Raw genomic sequence first — 18475 nt, forward strand, 5'->3', positions numbered from 1 at the left:
AAAAAAATCATGGTGGATGTCTGGAACAAATTGGATGAAAGAATAGTGTGTGCAAATACCATACAAGAATTTAAGAATATACTAATGTTGCGAGATATAAAGACAGGTCACTATGAGCATAGCTCCCCTTCCCATATACTAGGTAAATACACACACACACCAGGGAATCATGTTTTTGGCCAAGAAAAACTTAAATGTGACAAAGGTTACATAAAATAGAAACAGTGTAAAAATGATCATGATAAATGGGCTCTTGAAAAGAGGGTGAGCATTCAAAAATGTTAGAAGATACAAGCTATTCATTAAATGAGATGCTAAAGGATGGAGATAACCTGGTACTTATGGGAGATTTTAACTGAAACAAAATCCGTCAGGAAGAGATGACAGTGAAAGGCAGAGAGGATCTATGGGGAAATGTATTGACATGACTATAGAACATACAATGACACAATAGGTAAAAGAAAATACCAGATACAGAAGTAATGAAGAACTGTTGAGAATGGCTTTAATATCTATAACAGAATCTGAAATTGTGAATAAAACTGAATACAATACACCATTTGGAAAGCATGACCACATACTAATGGAAGTTGAACTAAAGGAGGAAATATAGAGAGAAATTAAAACTACAGAAAAGGAAGACTGATGTGCAACAAAATGGACTTAGGGAAACTTAAGGAATTTTTCTCAAAATGCAAATTGGGGAAAATTCTACAATGAAGAGACACAAGTGTAAGAGAAATAGATGATTTTGATGAAAATTTATAATGGAGTGAATACTAACATTATGTGCTGGTTCAACTGAAGATGCAGTGAAGCAAAAGATAGAAAAGATAAAGCTTGGAAAAGATGGAGAAAAGATAAAAAACCTGGAAAATGGCATATATATATATAGTATATATATCAACTATAGAAATTAATATGTAAAAGTGCACCGAGAGGAAAAGAGAAACTACAAAAAAGACATAATAGAAAAATGTAAAGATCAACCCAATTACTCTATAGATATGTGAATGGTAAACTTAAAAATAAACAGGAAATGGAGAAACTATGCCATGGAAATACAGAATACACAGAGGATCTAGAAATGGCTGAATTCATAAACAATCACTTCAAGTCAGTTTTCACTAGAGAAAAACTACACCATTGGGATTTTCACAAATGATTGAGTAAACCTTGCTGATTGACCTTAGAATTGATAAGGCATCTGGTCCCCCTTTCTTAGTGTTGTAAGAAAGTATTATTCAGATTTTCTCAAAATTCTCTGGGCTGGTGTTGTAAGAAATTATTATTCAGATTTTCTCAAAATTCTCCAGGCTGGTATGTTTCATCCTTCTTCTCTCTACTTTTCTTCTTTGACTTTGGTGTTGCATGTCTGGCTCTTTCCAGGTCTTGCCAATTTAGAGAATCTTGCAGTCTTGTTTCAGAGCCAAACATTTGTAATATGATGTTTCCATCTTCATAGCCAAAGTTGTGTGCCAGTATTGTATGTTGTACCAAGAACATAACCCTCAAGCAGCTGTAAAACTTGATCTTCTGGCACTTGGTCCAAACTTTGGAGTGGAGCAATTCTTTGGGATTTTGGGTGGCACCTTTCATGCATCTCCTGAGAAGATCTGGGCTGCCAAGATCACTGTAAACTTCTCTGATGTAGTGCAACTTTTCATAGTGAATTTTTGCAAGATATAGGTTCTTCTTATGGTCTGTCACTTCCTCATAGGCCTCTCTCTTTATTTTGTGAAGTCTTGTACCCATCCTTTTTCCAACATGGTTTACACACTCTTCCTTCACCACTGGTACTTCATATGGGCCTCTTCCTTCATTCAGCCGACAGATGGTATTGTATGAGCTAGAGTCACCATCACCAACAAAAGTTGTAAACCGCATCTTATAGTCAGATGTTCGTGACCAGATGCGTACAGCAAATTCTGCTTCCATGGCTCCTGCTTTACTGTCAAAAATTTTCTTGCAAGCATGATGCTTGTTAGTCTTGGAGCTGCATACTCCACAATAGTTGCACAGTACATCCATGTCCAACACGAAGCCTGAGTTTACTTCGACGGAAAATCCAATTCCAATGTGAGACTTGTGTCCCCGCTTCATCCAGCTGCCGTCGAAGCTGACATCTACATCCAGGATGCCATTCTCATCAGGTTCCCTGGCTTCCTTCATCTTCTCTTCATAGAATGAATTCATCTGCTGGTACAGGTATTTACAATATATGGTGAAAGAACGGTTGTACATCTTTCCATCTGTTAGTAGTGCTTCATTCATTTGCAGGCCAGCAAAGCCAATGCCAGAGATGAGGCTAAAGTATACCTCACATATCCTTATTATAGAGTACTCACTGTCATGAAAATAGTGAGAAGGAGGGTCAGCAGAAGCGACAGGTGTGTGGCACCTCGTGCACTCACTCCACAACGTACTACCCTCATGGATGGTTACTGTCAGTGCGCTCCTGCATGCCCGCACTGGGCATTTCTGACAGGTGATCAGTGTTGAGCTGGGAGAGTGACACAGTAACATATGTATCGCTCTGCTCAGCAACAGGAGCAGTAACAGGGTTCACTTGTACACCTCTATACAATATCTCATGCTGTAACTCAAGTGATGTCTTCTCTGGCAATGTAGGGATGACTGCAGGTGGTGGAGAAGCAGAGGAAGATGAGGGCAGGGAGGGTAGTGAGGAAGGTGAGGGTAGTGAGGCGAGAGAAGCATGAGGCTGCGGTGGTAGTGGTGGTAGTGGTGGTGGTGGAGGTGGCGGGACTTGAGTGTGCTCGCCAGCTACACTCACTTGTAGCTCAATATCATCATTATTTACAGGGTCTTGGCCACTTTGTCTTCCTCCACAACTTCTCTTGAGGTTGCTAAGTCTTGCTTTTATTAGCTTCCTCTTGTAAGTCATGATGATCATATGTGCAGTCAGTGTGAATGCGAGCAAAGCTCATGTGTACCTTCCCTCAAGTGATGGAAGGCAACACTGAGTAGAGCAGTGTGGCAACAGAGCTATGCCTCACACTCTCCCTCTCTGAGGGATGGCACGTGAGGAAATTTATGAAGAAGAAATAATTTTTTATTGAAAATTTAGGCAATACAAGCACTGAATGATATCACGTGTGATAGCGCGTGACTCATCTCTATGACGCAACAGCACGGGGCATTTACACATGGCTTCTGGGCCATAGGGGATTTAATTTTACCAAAACAAACCTTACCATTTGGTAATTTAGCCTATCCCGGCCATGTTGAGCGAAAAAAAAGTATTTGTTGGATTTAAAAAATATCGTCCAAAAATACCCCTTAGCTGCCCCCCTTAAAGAACAAAATGATGTAAGAAGAAATGAGAAACATAGATAAGAAAGATTAATGTACAACAAAACGGACTTTGTAAAACTTAGACAATTTCTTTCAAACACTAACTGGGAAAATTTTCAAATGATGAAACAAAGATGGAAAAGAAATGGAACACATTTAAAGAAAAATACAAGGAGGGAACAGATACCGTAAATATGTACCTCAGAAGAGACAAATATGGGTTTACATAAAGTGTTGGTATAACAAAAAGTGTAGTAATGCTAAAGATAGAAGAGACAAAGCTTGGAAAAGATGGAAAAAGACAAAAAAATTACCTATTGGCAAATATACATCAAAATGAGAAATGAATATGTAGATATGCACACAAAGGAAAAAAAACTATGAAAAAGATACAATAGACAAATGCAAAGAGCAACCTAAACTATTTTACAGATATGTAAACAACAAACTAAAAGACAAACATGAAAAAGTGAAACTATGCAAAGTAAATAAAGAATATATAGATGTAGAAATGGTATTTTAGGTCTGTATTTACAATTGAAAGTTCACAAATTTGGGATGAAGGACAGCAAAAAAGATCCCTTGAAATGAAAGAAATAACAGTGACACAGAACAAAATAAGGGACCAAATAAAGAACTTTGATGTCAGAAAGTCATATGGGCCTGATGGAACTGTGAACTGGATATTGAAAGAATGTATAGATGAACTTACAGACAAAATACACAAGATAATTTACTTCTCATTCAAAGAAGAAGTACCAGAAGATTAGAAAAATGCGAATATTGTATAAATATACAAAGGAAACAAAGAAAATCCAACAAACTTAAGACTAGTATCCCTTACAAGCACAATTGCAAAAATATGCAAAAAAGTTATCAAAAATAAATTAAAACACGTGGAAGAGAACAATATACTAAACCCCCCAAAAAATAGGTTTTAGAAAGGGAAGATCATGTACTACAAACTTAATATGCTTTTACTCAAGACTAATAGAAATAATACAAGAAAGAGATGGATGGGCAGATTGTGCCATCTTGTCGTCTGCCAACGTCTCTCATGACGACGACAACGAGGACAAGCCGGATGACATTTAATTTGCAGGTAATGATTTATCAAACACAGGTTAGGTTAGTTTAGTTTAGGTTAGACGAATTTATCATCCTTTCATTTCTTCGACATCGGCATCTATCATAACAAACATGGTGTACCATTCGTCCGACATGACTTCGTTACTTACAAAATCTGTTTTAGCACCTTTTTTTTCCGCTCACAAAATTGCATATTACGTTGATACATTATAATTTACAAAATTAATAATTAATTTTCTATTGCTATATTGCGCCCTTGGTCGAAACTAAAAATTTACCACTACCGGTATATACTGTACCCCAGGTAGTTTTTTCAGCTTGCAGGATGGTAATGTAGACCTAAGCTTCAGAACACTTTACCTCACAGGTAATATCCACCGTACAAGTTCATTTATAACATCATACAAATTTGCCTCAGCCAACTTAATTATCGTACACGACGTCGTAACTTCGGGAGATTTACATTAAACGAATGTCATAAAGCCCGTCGTTACTCCGAGTTGTCGTTAACCGAGTAGGTTGTTAAACGAGGAGTGGGTGTATAATTTAATAACACTTAATAAACTAAGAATAATACAATATGGCCCATAATAGGGCCATTCACTCACTGACTTTATATCTCGTATGCTAAAATCCAACTTTTAATGCATGGCATAAAAGGAAATACTTCAAGGACAAATATCAACAACAAAACATTCATTAACCAATAAATAATTGCATCACTCCTGCTGACTACTTCACCACTGCTGTTGTTCTCGACTTCTCGTCCTCTAGCTTCTTTGCACACGGCTGTGTAGGAATGTGTAGACTCAATATACGTGTAATAAAACCTCTGATGAATTCAATATTTTTATTCTAAAGTATCATACACACACAATAGTCAGCAGTGACGCCTGGCCCGGTGCACGGTCGACAGTCAACCGCGGCCAACGATTGGTCGATAGGCCATGCCCACTGCATCGACGCACTAGCGCTCTGAGTGATACAATTGAACATAGGTCTAGTTTTTTGCTATTTTTGGACAAGCTATTGCTGATATTGGGGAAAATTTGGTACTGATCAACAGGAAACTGATGAATGAACAGCTATAGAAAAAATAATTATTCTGAGATTATTCACCTTATAATTATTTATCTTGAGGAACACGTGTGAACTGAGAGGCAGGTCATGCTGCACACGGCTCATGCTGCCTGCATGGGCCGTGGATGCATTAGTGGCTTTCCAATGGGAAAAAAAAAAAAAAAAAAAAAAAAAAAAAAAAAAATCTTTAATTTTTTCAATTGAAATCAGTGAAGTCAAAACCGCAGATAAAAAAAAACACAAATAATGAGGGATGACTGTATAATGAAATTTGGAAAAAGCAAAAACAGAATACAAGGACAATACAAAATTGGTACAAAGGAAATTAAAAAAGTCAACCCAGAAAAGGACCTAGGAATAATTATCAACAATGACATGACACCAGACAAATATATCAACAAATTAGTCAGAGAAACTTTCAATTATTAAGATCAATAAAAGTGGCTTTTAACTACATCGATGAAGAAACGGTAAAAAAAATATTAGTTACATTGATAAGACCAAAACTGGAATACACTGCAACATTATCGACACCTAGTACTAAAAAGAACAAAGAAATTAGAAATAATTCAAAGAGCAATGATAAAGATTGCACCAACACTCTCCAATTTGACATACGAACAAAGATTGGACAAACTCGAACTACCCTGCAACAAAGAGAAAGAGTAGACCTGCTAACCAAATACAGAATTATGAAAGGGATGGAAGTCCTTGATAGAGATGACTTATTAAAGTGGGATAAAAGAAAACCAGAGGACACAAAAAGAAACTTAAAAAGTATAGTTACAGAAGAGATCTGAAAAAGAATAGCTTCCCACACAGATTGATAGATATCTGAAACAAAATGAAGAAACAGTGAGTGCAAAAACTATACACTGGATGCTGAAAGATACAAAAGCAGGTCATTACGAGCATAGCTCTCTTTCCATAAAATACAACTAGGTCAAGAAATATGATAAAAAGTGTAGCAATGCTAAAGATAGAGGAGACAAAGCTTGGAAAAAATGGAAAAAGACAAAAAAGTGACTTAATGGCAAACATACATCAAATTGAGAAATGAATATGCAGATATACACAGAGAGGAAAAAAGAAACTATGGAAAAGATATAATAGACAAATACGAAGATCAACCTAAACTATTTTACAGATATGTGAATGACAAACTAAAAGACAAACATGAAATAGTGAAACTGTGTGAAGGAAACAAAGAATATATAGAAGATGCAGAAATGGCTGAAGCAATGATCAATCACTTTAGGTCTGAATTTACAATTGAAAGCTCACAAATGTGGGATGAAGGACAGTGAGAAGGATCCCCCAAAAGGAAAGAAATAACAGTGATACAGAAAGAAATAAGGGGCCAAATAAAGACACTTGATGTCAGAAAGTCATATGGGCCAGATAGAATAGTGACCTGGATATTAAAAGAATGTATGGAAGATCTCACAGGTAAAATACACACAAAGAAGGAAAAGTACAAGATTGGAAAAATGCAAACATTGTACCAATACACAAGGGAGGAGATTAAGAAAATCCAACAAACTACAGATCAGTAACCCTTACAAGCACAATTGCAAAAATATGCAAAAAAGTTATTAAAAACAAATGGACTGAACACTTGGAAGAGAACAACATACTAAACCCCAACCAATTTGGATTTAGAAGTGGAAGATCATGTACTACAAACTTAATATCCTTTTACTCAAGATTAATAGAAATAATACAAGAAAGAGATGGCTGGGCAGTCTGTGCCTTCTTGGACTTACAAAAGGCTTTTGACAAAGTACCACACAAAAAGCTACTAAGAAAAACTGAAACAATAGGTGGAATACAAGAAAAATTATTGGAATGGATGAAAGACTTCTTGAACGCAAGAAAAATGAGTAATACTTAGAGAAAAGAACTCAAATTAGGTAAATATGATAAGCGGAGTCCCCTAAGGCTCTGTATTGGGTCCGATAGAGTTTGCTGTTCATATAAATGACATGGATGAAGGCATTGAATGTTACATGAACTTCTTTGCAGATGTGAAACTATTGAAAAGAATAAGTACAGAAAAGGATTGCAAATCATTTCAAGAAGACCTGGACAAAGTCTGGAAATGGAGTATAAAGAATGAAGTGAATTTCAACATCAAGAAATGTAGTATAAAGGAATTTGGAAAAAGTAAAAATATAACATCCGGTCAATACAAAATTGGTACAAAGAAAGTTACAAAAGTAAACCCAGAAAGAGACCTAGGAGTAATTATCTCAAACATGACACCAGACAAACATGTACCGTATTTTTCGGTGTATGACCCGCGGCTTTTTGCCTCAGAAAGGGGCCAAAATTCGGGGGTGCGGGTCATCTGTGGATTCTGGTTAGAAATTGCCCTCTTATGCAGTAAAAAAAATTTGAACGAATAGTTTAGCTGGGTGCCCTCTTGGATCGGGGATTTGTGGGGGGACCGACCGGGTTCGTTGTATGAAAGTTGATTAATGTCATAATACAGCGCGCACGATCGAGACAAACGACAGAGAAGGTAGGATTTGTCAGTATCTTACCCGCTTTACATGCTCTTGTTATTAATAAATGCAGTATCACAAATAAAACAGGCCTAACTAAACAGCATGAACATACAATACAACAGTGACTGGTACCAACACCAACATCGTGTGTCGCGATCAAACAAAAACAAGCGGGCGACCATTTTCGCAATTACAAATTACAAACTGTACCTGATTCCTTAATGCTAAATTTGTGCATTACATGTGGGTCGTTCAAGCATGGAAGAAAATTAAAGAATCGACTATTCAGAGCAGTTTCCGTAAATCGGAAATGTGCCATCCTGCAATGTTTGATGCATGCTACGACTCAGAAAAGTAATCGGACGAATCCGAAATCGAAATGGAAACAGATGAGGTCACTGCATCAGTATTGGCCGATTTATACCACAACCTCTTCCATGACGTTACAGAGGATGAGGAATTCGATGGCTTCGTGAGCGATGATACGCCTTCATAAACATTGACTGTCGTCTATGATCACTGACTGGTTTTTTGTTTTTTTTTCTAATAACGATGTGCTCCATTGACTCTGTTCATAACAGTTCAGTAATGTGCTCTATTATTGTTCTATTCTATTGAAAACTAACCATTGGAAATTGTTTGGTTTAATAATTAATTACCAGTCTTTGTATGGCATTTATAAACCAATTGATTGATTAATTACTGGTAAACAATCAAACAGGGTTTTATGGCATTATTTACACAAATTTATTAAGGTTCTTTGTAATATATATATATGTGCAATAAAATATATTGAAATGTAATTTGTTGGTTATTCTTCATCTTCATCACAATCAGAAATAAATAGGACTGGAGGAATACTGGTATCATGATCATGAATCGCAATGCCGCGTCTTCGACCCATCCCAAAGGTATCGTAAGATCAGTTGCACACTTTCGAGATCACCCCTCTTTCATCGAAGCTACCACTACATCTAGTGGCAGCTTCAGAAACCAAATTGTACGTAGGTGTCGGCCTTTGACGTGTGATGAATCCTGAAAAGCAAGATATCACCAAGAAACCTGCCAATATCGGAAAACATATATCTTTTTTTATAAATCACATAAGCATAGATGAAACAGAAAATTTAGAAAAAGCCTCAGCTTTGAAATTACTTTGATCACCACGTCAATGGCCGGCCGTAACAACAACCGCCGTGAGCTCTGCCTGTGGCCACCCATACATGGGTAGTATACATCGTCGGATCTACACTGCCGCGCATGCCATATGACTGTGGGTCATACAGCGGTGCGGGTCTTGTGTGGATTTTCACTAAGGTGTAAGGGGGTGCGGGTCATATAACGGTGCAGGCTATAGTCCGAAAAATACGGTAAACAAAATAGTTGGAGAAACTTGCAATCTAATAAGATCAATGAAAATGGCCTTTGACTACACTGGTAAGACCAAAATTTGAATATGCATTGTCACTATGGACACCTAGAAGAAGGGAAAAAAAAAAAAAAAAAATCAAAGGGCAATGATAAAGATGGCACCAACACTTAGCAAGTTGGCTTTCAAACAAAGATTGGACAAACTAAACTTATCAACTCTGGAACAAAGAAGACAAAGAGGCAATTTGATAACCATCTACAGAATTATGAAAGGGATGGAAATCCTTGATAGGGATGACCTACTTAAATGGGACAGAAGAAACATATGAGGTCAGAAGAAGAAACTTAAGAAAGACAGTTACAGAAGAGATCTGGAAAAAAAAAAAAAAAAAAAAAAAAAAATCCACCCAGATACATGAAACAAATTGAAAGAAAAAACAGTGAGTGCTAAAACTAAACATGATATTAAGAAAGATCTGGATGTGGAAAGATACAACGGCGGGTCACTATGAACATAGCTCTTCTCCCACAAAATACAACTAGGTAAAGACACACACACATACACAAACATTGGAGAAAACATTGGACACTGGGAGAGATTTCAGAATAAGCAGAGCAATACAAAACAGAAAACCATGGACACTGAGAGAGATTTCTGAATTAGCAGAGCAATACGAAACAGAGAAATTAACAACTTAGCAGACAAAGTGATCAATTTAAGATTAGACTATAAAGCTCTGCAACTAGAAGTAACCCACCTACGAACAACGAACGAGGGTAATACTAAGGGAATTAAATGAACTAAAAAGTGAACTAAGTGCAATAAAAAGAGAAAATGAAAGAAAGGAAAATGAGGTTAAGACTGCAAATGATGATCTGAAAAAAAAAAGTAAAACAACAATTGAAAGCAGTAATAGAAAAAATGGAAGAATCAAAGAGACTGACCTAAACAAATTAAAAAAAACAGTGAAAAAGGAGTGCGAAAGTCAAAAACTGTCATTCACAGAAATAGTACAGCAGCAGGTAAAAGAGAATGCAAAGGAAACAGTGATCAAGGTAATCAAAGAGAAGGAAAATTTGGTGAGAGACACAGTAGACAATAAGAAATGTATTGTAGCTTATGGTATAAATGAAAAACGCAATTACAAAGGCGGAGCATGCCAGCAGGAGACCTTTTGGTCCATATCTAGGTCGGATGGAAAAAAAAAAATAAATCATAAATTAATAAATAAAAACTATAATAATGTAAATAACAAATAAAATACATAAATAAATGCATAGGTATAGTTAAATAATAAACAAACAGGTAAATAGTAAATAATGATAAATTGACATATAACTAATAATAAATGAAAATCAAACAGACAAATAATAACAAACAAAAACAAATAATATAGAATAAATTATAATCATTACAGCATCTTGCTTAGGTGTTTATCTAAATGATTCTTAAAGCTTCGAACTGAACTACATTTCACTACCTGTGCAGTAAGTTTATTCCATTCATCAACTACACGGTTGGTGAAGTTGTTTCTACCCACTTCCAAATTGAATCTATTTCTGGACAGTTTGAGACCATTGTTTCTTGTCTGATTCTTATTGTGAAAATTTTGTCACTTTTGATGTTGTCAATTCCCTTTAGAATTTTAAAGACCTGTATCAAGTCACCTCTGAGTCTACGCTTTTTTAGGGAAAACAGATTCATATGTTTTGGTCGATTTTCGTATGATTTATTTTTGATATTTGGAATCAGTTTTGTGGCTTGCCATTGTACTTTTTCCAGTCTGTCAATGTCTTTAATGAGATTCAGTGACCATACGGAACCAGCATATTCCAAATGTGGACGAACTAACGATTTATATAGCTTGTTAATGAGTGATGGACTTTTGAAATCAAAAGATCGTGCAATCAGTCCTAGAATCTTATTTGCATTCTCAGGGGCGAAATACACTGCTTGGATGATTTGAGATCGTTACTGATAATTACGCCGAGATCTTTTTCACTAACCACTTTTGTTAACGAATTTCCAAATAACTTGTAATCGTACTTACTGTTATTCTTACCTATGTGCATTACCTTACATTTACTTGTGTTAAATTTCATTAGCCACTTTTCAGACCATTGCTGTAATTTATCTAAATCTTCTTGAATATCTAATTGGTTTAAGTGATCATTTGCCATTCCGCACAGTTTTGTATCATCAGCAAATTTGGAAAACAGTAGATTTTAGTCCATGAATAGAAGTGGTCCAAGAACGGAACCCTGAGGAACTCCACTTGTAACATTTTTTCATCTAGAAGTTTTTCCATTTAAAATGACTCTCTGTTTTCGATCATTCAACCAATTACTAGTCCAACTTAATAGGCTACCACTTATTCCGTGTGAAGCTAATTTAGTAGTCTTTCGTGGGGGACAGTATCAAAAGCTTTTGCAAAATCTAGATATATTAGATCTATATTGTTTCTTTTGTCATAATTTGAGATAACTGTGTTGTAGAATTCGAGTAAGTTAGTCACGCAAGAACGTTTCTGTCTGAAACCATGCTGGCTATCATTTATCAAACGGTTACTTTCTAAATGATGTTTGATAGCATCTCTGATGATAGTTTCCATTATTTTTCCTACGATTGAAGTCAAACTTGTAGGCCTGTAGTTATTTGGTTTCTTTTTGTCACCTTTTTTGAATATGGGAGTAAAGTTAGCTAGCTTCCATTCTCTTGGGACATCTCCGGATGTGATGGATTTCTTGAAAATAATTTCTAATGGAACAACAATCTCATTTTTCATTTCCTTTAAAATTCTTGGATGCCAACCGTCAGGCCCTGGTGTTTAATTAACTTTGAGTTTCTCTATACACCTTTTGATTTTTTCTTTTGTTATATTTACCGTGGTAAGTTTACCCTAGACTTTTCACAGGTTTCAGTTTGGAGTTCACTTTGAGGTGTTTCGTTTACAAATACTGAGCTAAAATAATTGTTTAAAATATTATACATTCCTTCATTTGAATGTTCAAGTTGACTGTCAGCAGATAACAGTGGACCAATGTGATTCCTAACAACCTTTTTATCTCTAATGTAACTATAGAATTCTTTGGGATTCTCTTTGGATTTATCAGCAATATTCATTTCGTATTGTCATTTTCTTTTTATTATTGTCTTTTTTTAAATCTCTCTGTATTGATACATAACTTTCATAGTCATTAGATGCACCTGAGCACTTATATTTCTTATAAGCCTGCCTCTTTTTAGCACAATATACACAAATACCAAAGGGAAAAGGAAGAGAAAGAAATTGCAAAGGAGATTCTAAAAGCGGTCCAAGAAGAAGGTCAAAGTCTAGATACAGAAATCGGTGACATACACAGGATGGGTACATACTCAAAAGAAAAGAATCACAGACCAATGAAAATCAAACTATGAACACAAATGATAGCAGAAGTACTATCAAAAGCGGCAAAAATTGCAAACAGTGAAAAATACAAAAATGTTTGGATAAAAAAGGAAATGAATCCCGATGAATTAGAGAAAGATAGGGAACTGAGAAGTGAGGCTAAAGAAAAAAACGAGAAAAGAACGGACGGAAAAAAATGATTTTTTTTGGAGAGTGCTAGATCTGAGACTGAGAAAATGGTACATCAGAAAAATGGAAACTTAAACTAAAAATGAGAAGAAAAAATTAAAAGTGACATACAGACGCTCCTCAACTTACGTTTTAGTTACGTTCCGAACGGCCGAACGTAAGTTGAAAATGAACGTAAGTTGTTACTGTAATAAACACCCGTAAATTCTATTACCGTATCTTATAAAACACCCCTAAATCATTAATTATACACATAACATTGTAAAATAATAACATTAATTTCAAATAAATTAAATTCAAGCAACATAAATTGAGATGGTGGAGGAGGAGGGGGAGGAGGAGGATGAGGCAAGGCATGTTCAGTTTGTCGTTTGTGCAATGTAAACAATGGATGCAGCGTCATGCACAAGTATCATTTGAACTACGGAGAGCGCGCTAAACTATAAAATTCACTCATTATTATTTTTTTTTTACAGTCAGTTCAAACGTAAAATCGAAAAACGTAAAACGAATGAACGTAAGTAGAGGAGCGTCTGTATACAAATATGGACGGTATGATATCAGGATTAAACGAATTGAATGAGTACCTATCAATAGAGAAACCTGACATAATGGGAATTCCAGACAAAACTGAAAGGTCCAATACTATCAAGTATGGTGGGGCAAGGATTATACAACATTTGGTAAAAAAATAGGCCAGACAAACAGGGGTGGGAGGAGTCATGATATTGACTAGAAAGAATCTAAATGTAATAAAGGCTACAGAAGGAAAAGATAATGTGGAATTAATCACAGTTAAGGTCGAAAACAGCAATATGAAAAGTAGGTTTATAGTTGTTTATGTGCCACCAAAAACTAAGACCTGGACTGACAGCGAACACTCAATATTACTAGAAGATACAAAGAATGAATTAATCGAGACACTGAAATATGGAGAATATATAGTAATTATGGGTGACTTTAATGAAAGGAAATAAATTGGAAAGAATTGAGTATGGGAGGTGGAGACGAACTCTGGGAAAATGTTCTACTGGATATGACCATAGATTACACATTAATGCAATGAGTTAATGAAAATACTAGATTTAGACAAAATGAAAAACCATCGAGACTAGATTTGTTATTCACCTCTGAACCAGAAATAGTAGAGGAAATAAATTATAAAACACCAATTGGGAAGAGTGACCACATACTAATAGAGATCGAACATAAGGAAAAAAAAATGTGGTAAAAACGAATGAGAAACATAGAGAAGGAAGACTGATGTACAACAAAACTAATTTTGTAAAACTTAAGAAATTTTTCCAAAATGCCTGATGGGAAAAATTTGCAAATGATGAAACAAAGACGGAAGGGAAATGGAACATTTTCAAAGAAATTTATATGGAGGGAACAGACAAATATGTGCCTAAGCGGAAACAGAAAAGGGAGTACATAAAATGCTGGTAAAATAAAAAGTGTGGTGATGCTAAAGACAAAAGAGAAGCTTGGAAAAGATGGAAAAGGGACAAAAAAGAGACTAAATGGCAAATATACATTAAACTGAGAAATGAATACGTAGACATAAGAAGAGAGGAAAAAGAAACTATGAAAAAGATATAATAGCAAAATGCAAAGCTCAACCTAATGACAAACTAAAAGACAAACACGAAATAATAAAACTGCATGAAGGAAATCAAGAATACACAGAAGATGTAGAAATGGCCGAAGTAATGACCAGACACTTGTCTGTTTTTACAATTGAAAGCTCACAATTGTGGGATGATAGTCACTAGGAAGGATCCTCCAAAATGGAAGAAATAATGGTGACACAGAAAGAAATAAGGGACTATATAAAGAAACTCGATGTCAGAAAGTCACATGGCCCAGACAGAATAGTGAACTGGATACTAAAAGAATGCATAGACAAACTTACAGACAAAATACACAAGATAATTGACTTCTCAAAGAAGGAAAAGTACCACAAAACTGGAAAAATGCTAATATTGTACCAATATATAAGGGAGGAGACAAAGAAAATCCGACAAATTTTAGACAAGTATCCCTGACAAGCACAATTACTAAAATATGCAAAAGTTATTAAAAACAAATGGACTAAACACTTGGAAAAGAACCAAATATCAAACCCCAACCAATTTGATTTAGAAGTGGAAGATCATGTACAACAAACTTAATATGCTTTTACTCAAGATTACTAGACATAATACAAGAAAGAGATGGCTGGGCAAATTGTGCCTTCCTGGACCTAAGAATGGCTTTTGACAAACACACAAAAAACTACTACTAAGAAAATTTGAACTAATAGGTGGAATACAAGGAAAATTATTGGAATGAATGGGAGACTTCTTGAAAGGAAGAAAAATGAGAGTGATACTTGGAGAAAAGAACTCAAAATGGGTAGACATGATAAGTGGAGTACCCCAAGGCTCTGTTTTGGCTCTGATCATGTTTGCTATTTATATAAATGACATGGATGAAGGAATTAAATGCTACATAAACTTCTTTGTAGATAATACAAAACTATTGAAGAAAGTGAGTAACAAAGAAGACTGTAAATATTTTCAGGGAGATCATGGGCAAAGTCTGGAACTGGAGTAAAAAGAATGAGGTGAATTTCAATATTAAAAAATGTTGTATTACTCGGATGCAACTAATCAGACTGACCATGTGCTTAGAAAAAATAGAATATCCGGCAAATACAAAATTGCAACAAAAGAAGTTACAAAAGTAAATTCAGAAAGAGACCTAGGAGTGATAATTTCAAATGACATGACACCAGACAAACATGTAAATAAAATAGTTGGAGAACCCTACAACTTAATAAGATCAATGAAAGTGGCCTTTGACTACATGGATGAGGGGATGGTGAAGAAAATCCTACTTACACTGATAAGACCAAAATTAGAGTATGCAGCAACACTATGGTCACCCAGTACAAAAAATAAATAAATAAATAAATAAATAAATAAAGAAACTAGAAAGAATTCAAAGAGCACTAACAAAGATGGCACCAACACTCAGTATGCTGACATGTGACCAAAGATTAGAAAAACTAAAAATATTAACTCTGGAGCAAAGAAGAGAAAGAGGCAATTTGATATTTATATATAGATTTATGAAAGGGATGGAAATCCTTGACAGGGATGATCTACTTAAATGGGACAATAGAAGGGATGATCTACTTAAATGGGACAATAGAAATACAAGGAGACACAAGAAGAAACTTAAGGACAGTTACAGAAGAAATCTGAAAAAGAATAGTTTTCCACATAGAGTGATAGATACATGGAATAAATTAAAAGAGAAAACAATGAGTGCTAAAATTATACACGTCTTTAAGAAAGAACTGGATGCGGAAAGATACAACTGCAGGTCCCTACGAGCATAGCTCTTCTCCCACAAAATACAACTAGGTACAACTAAGTAAAATACCTACTTTGCAAGACCAAAGAAAAAGAAGAGACCTGATTGTGGTTTTTAGAATCCTAAATGAGGTAGACAAGTTTGAGAGAGACAATTTAGTCTGGGACAAGATAACCTTATGAGGGCATAATCACAAATCAAATTAACTACATATCTATAGGATATTAAAATATACATTTTTCCCATGCAGATTTATAGATCAATGAAACAACCTAAAAGACAATATAGTGCAAAAACATATAACAAACAAATATAAGACAAAGTATGATAAATTTTTCAAGACAGGACATCTTGAGTATAGTTCTGTTTCTCGTATATTACAATTGGATCAATACTATCAGGTACACACAAACAAAGACATATTTCATCATTTCTTCTAGGCTAGGAGTAATAAAGGTTATAAAACAATGAATCTATTATCAGAGATCAAGTCAACATGTCATGATTATAACATGACAGGAAGATCACATTACTTCAAGGAAGGTAAGCCTGGAACATGATATACAAAATGTCAATATGGGAAATAACTCGGATGCAACTAATCAGACTGACCATGTGCTTAGGTTGCCTTTCAGCATGTACTTGATGAAATCTTTAGTAAAGAAAAAGTGAATGGTACATTTGCTTATGTGGACAATGTGACGGTGTGTGGTGAGATAGAAGAGGAGCAAGACCAGATTTTAATAAAGTTCTTGAAGGTGGCTGAGAAGTACAACCTGACTCTAAACCTCAGCAAGTGTGACTTCAAGGTCAGAGCCATAAACTTGCTTAGGTATTCAGTAAAAGATTGAGATATTAAACCTGACCCAGAATGCTTACAGCCCATGTGAAATCTCCCATTTCCTAAGGATACAGCTTCCCTGTGGAAAGCAATGGGATTGCTTGCACATTACTTGTAGTGGATACCTAACTTTTCAAGAAAAATATGCCCTCTCTCACATGCTAATGGTTTTCCACTATCTACTGAAGCTTTACATTGAAAGAGATTGCCAGTGCTGTAGTACTAGCTGTAGATCCTTCATCTCCATTCACTGTGGAAATTGATGCTTCTGATCATACTATAGCAGCTACTCAGAATAGGTGCAGTCTATGTGAAGTGTACACACCCTCCTGACACCTTGGTCACAGAATCACATGAAATTGACATCATCTGTTGGTTATGATGAATAAAGTTCACATACCAAGTATGAGGCCTATCAGGTTGAGGTCAGTTATATGGGCAGGTCAATTTTGGGTCAAACTGATTGACCCTAAATATTTGAGAGGTCATAACTTTGGCCAGAATTAACCAGTCTGAATGATTCTGATACCAAAATGCCCAGGAGGAATAAATATTTCAAATGAGTGGAAGAATAACATTCCTAGGACAATTTTTGCCATGATGACCCTTTTTTGAACTCTTTGACCTTTGACCCTGGCCAAAGTGCAACTTTGATCCGCCCAATTTTTTTCTGAAGTTAGCTCTATTTATCCTCCATAACTGCAGAAAAATAAAAATGGGATCTCAGTATGTGTATGTACATCAAAATGTAAAATTGATGAAGGTTGGATACAAGATGTCTGATATCACTGATCTACCCTCTTACCATCACCTACTTGCCTCTGTCTTTTGTAATCCAGCCTGTCCAGCATGCTACATAAGCACTGTCCACCTGTGGATCAACTAAAAGCAAAACTATTTGGATTTTATGAACAGGAGAATGTGGATCTTATTCAATTCAAACAGTGGACATCAAATGAGATTTTGTGATTGTGTTGAAACTTTGGTGTGACACAATTTTGTTGCAAAATCACAAGCACAGTACTTGGATACTGTGAAAAACAATACTGCAGATAATGAATTTGTAGTAATTGGTGATTTTTCAGAGAACTTTTCATTTGTAATACAAGATGCACCCCAGGGATATCATTGCAATTGCACACAGGTGACAATACATCCTTGGGTATTTTATCACATGATAGATGGAAAATTCTGTCACGACTCATACACAATAATTTCAGAGTACATCCACAATAATGTGTCAGTGCATCTATTTCAGCAAATAAATCAGTATTCAAAACAGTAAAGGAAATTTACTACTTCTCGGACTGATGTGCTGCACAGTATAA

The 18475-nt window shown here is 35.5% G+C and overlaps 1 protein-coding gene across 4 annotated transcripts in view; it reads right to left on the reverse strand.

The window, feature by feature from the left end:
* LOC143039900 (ATP-binding cassette sub-family B member 10, mitochondrial-like) overlaps positions 1–18475 on the reverse strand; it is a 149378-nt gene that overhangs the window by 116933 nt on the left and 13970 nt on the right. The window lies entirely within an intron of this gene.

This window comes from Oratosquilla oratoria, chromosome 27, assembly GCF_046742065.1.
Source record: "Oratosquilla oratoria isolate Oo_2021 chromosome 27, ASM4674206v1, whole genome shotgun sequence".
Classification (NCBI taxonomy): domain Eukaryota; kingdom Metazoa; phylum Arthropoda; class Malacostraca; order Stomatopoda; family Squillidae; genus Oratosquilla; species Oratosquilla oratoria.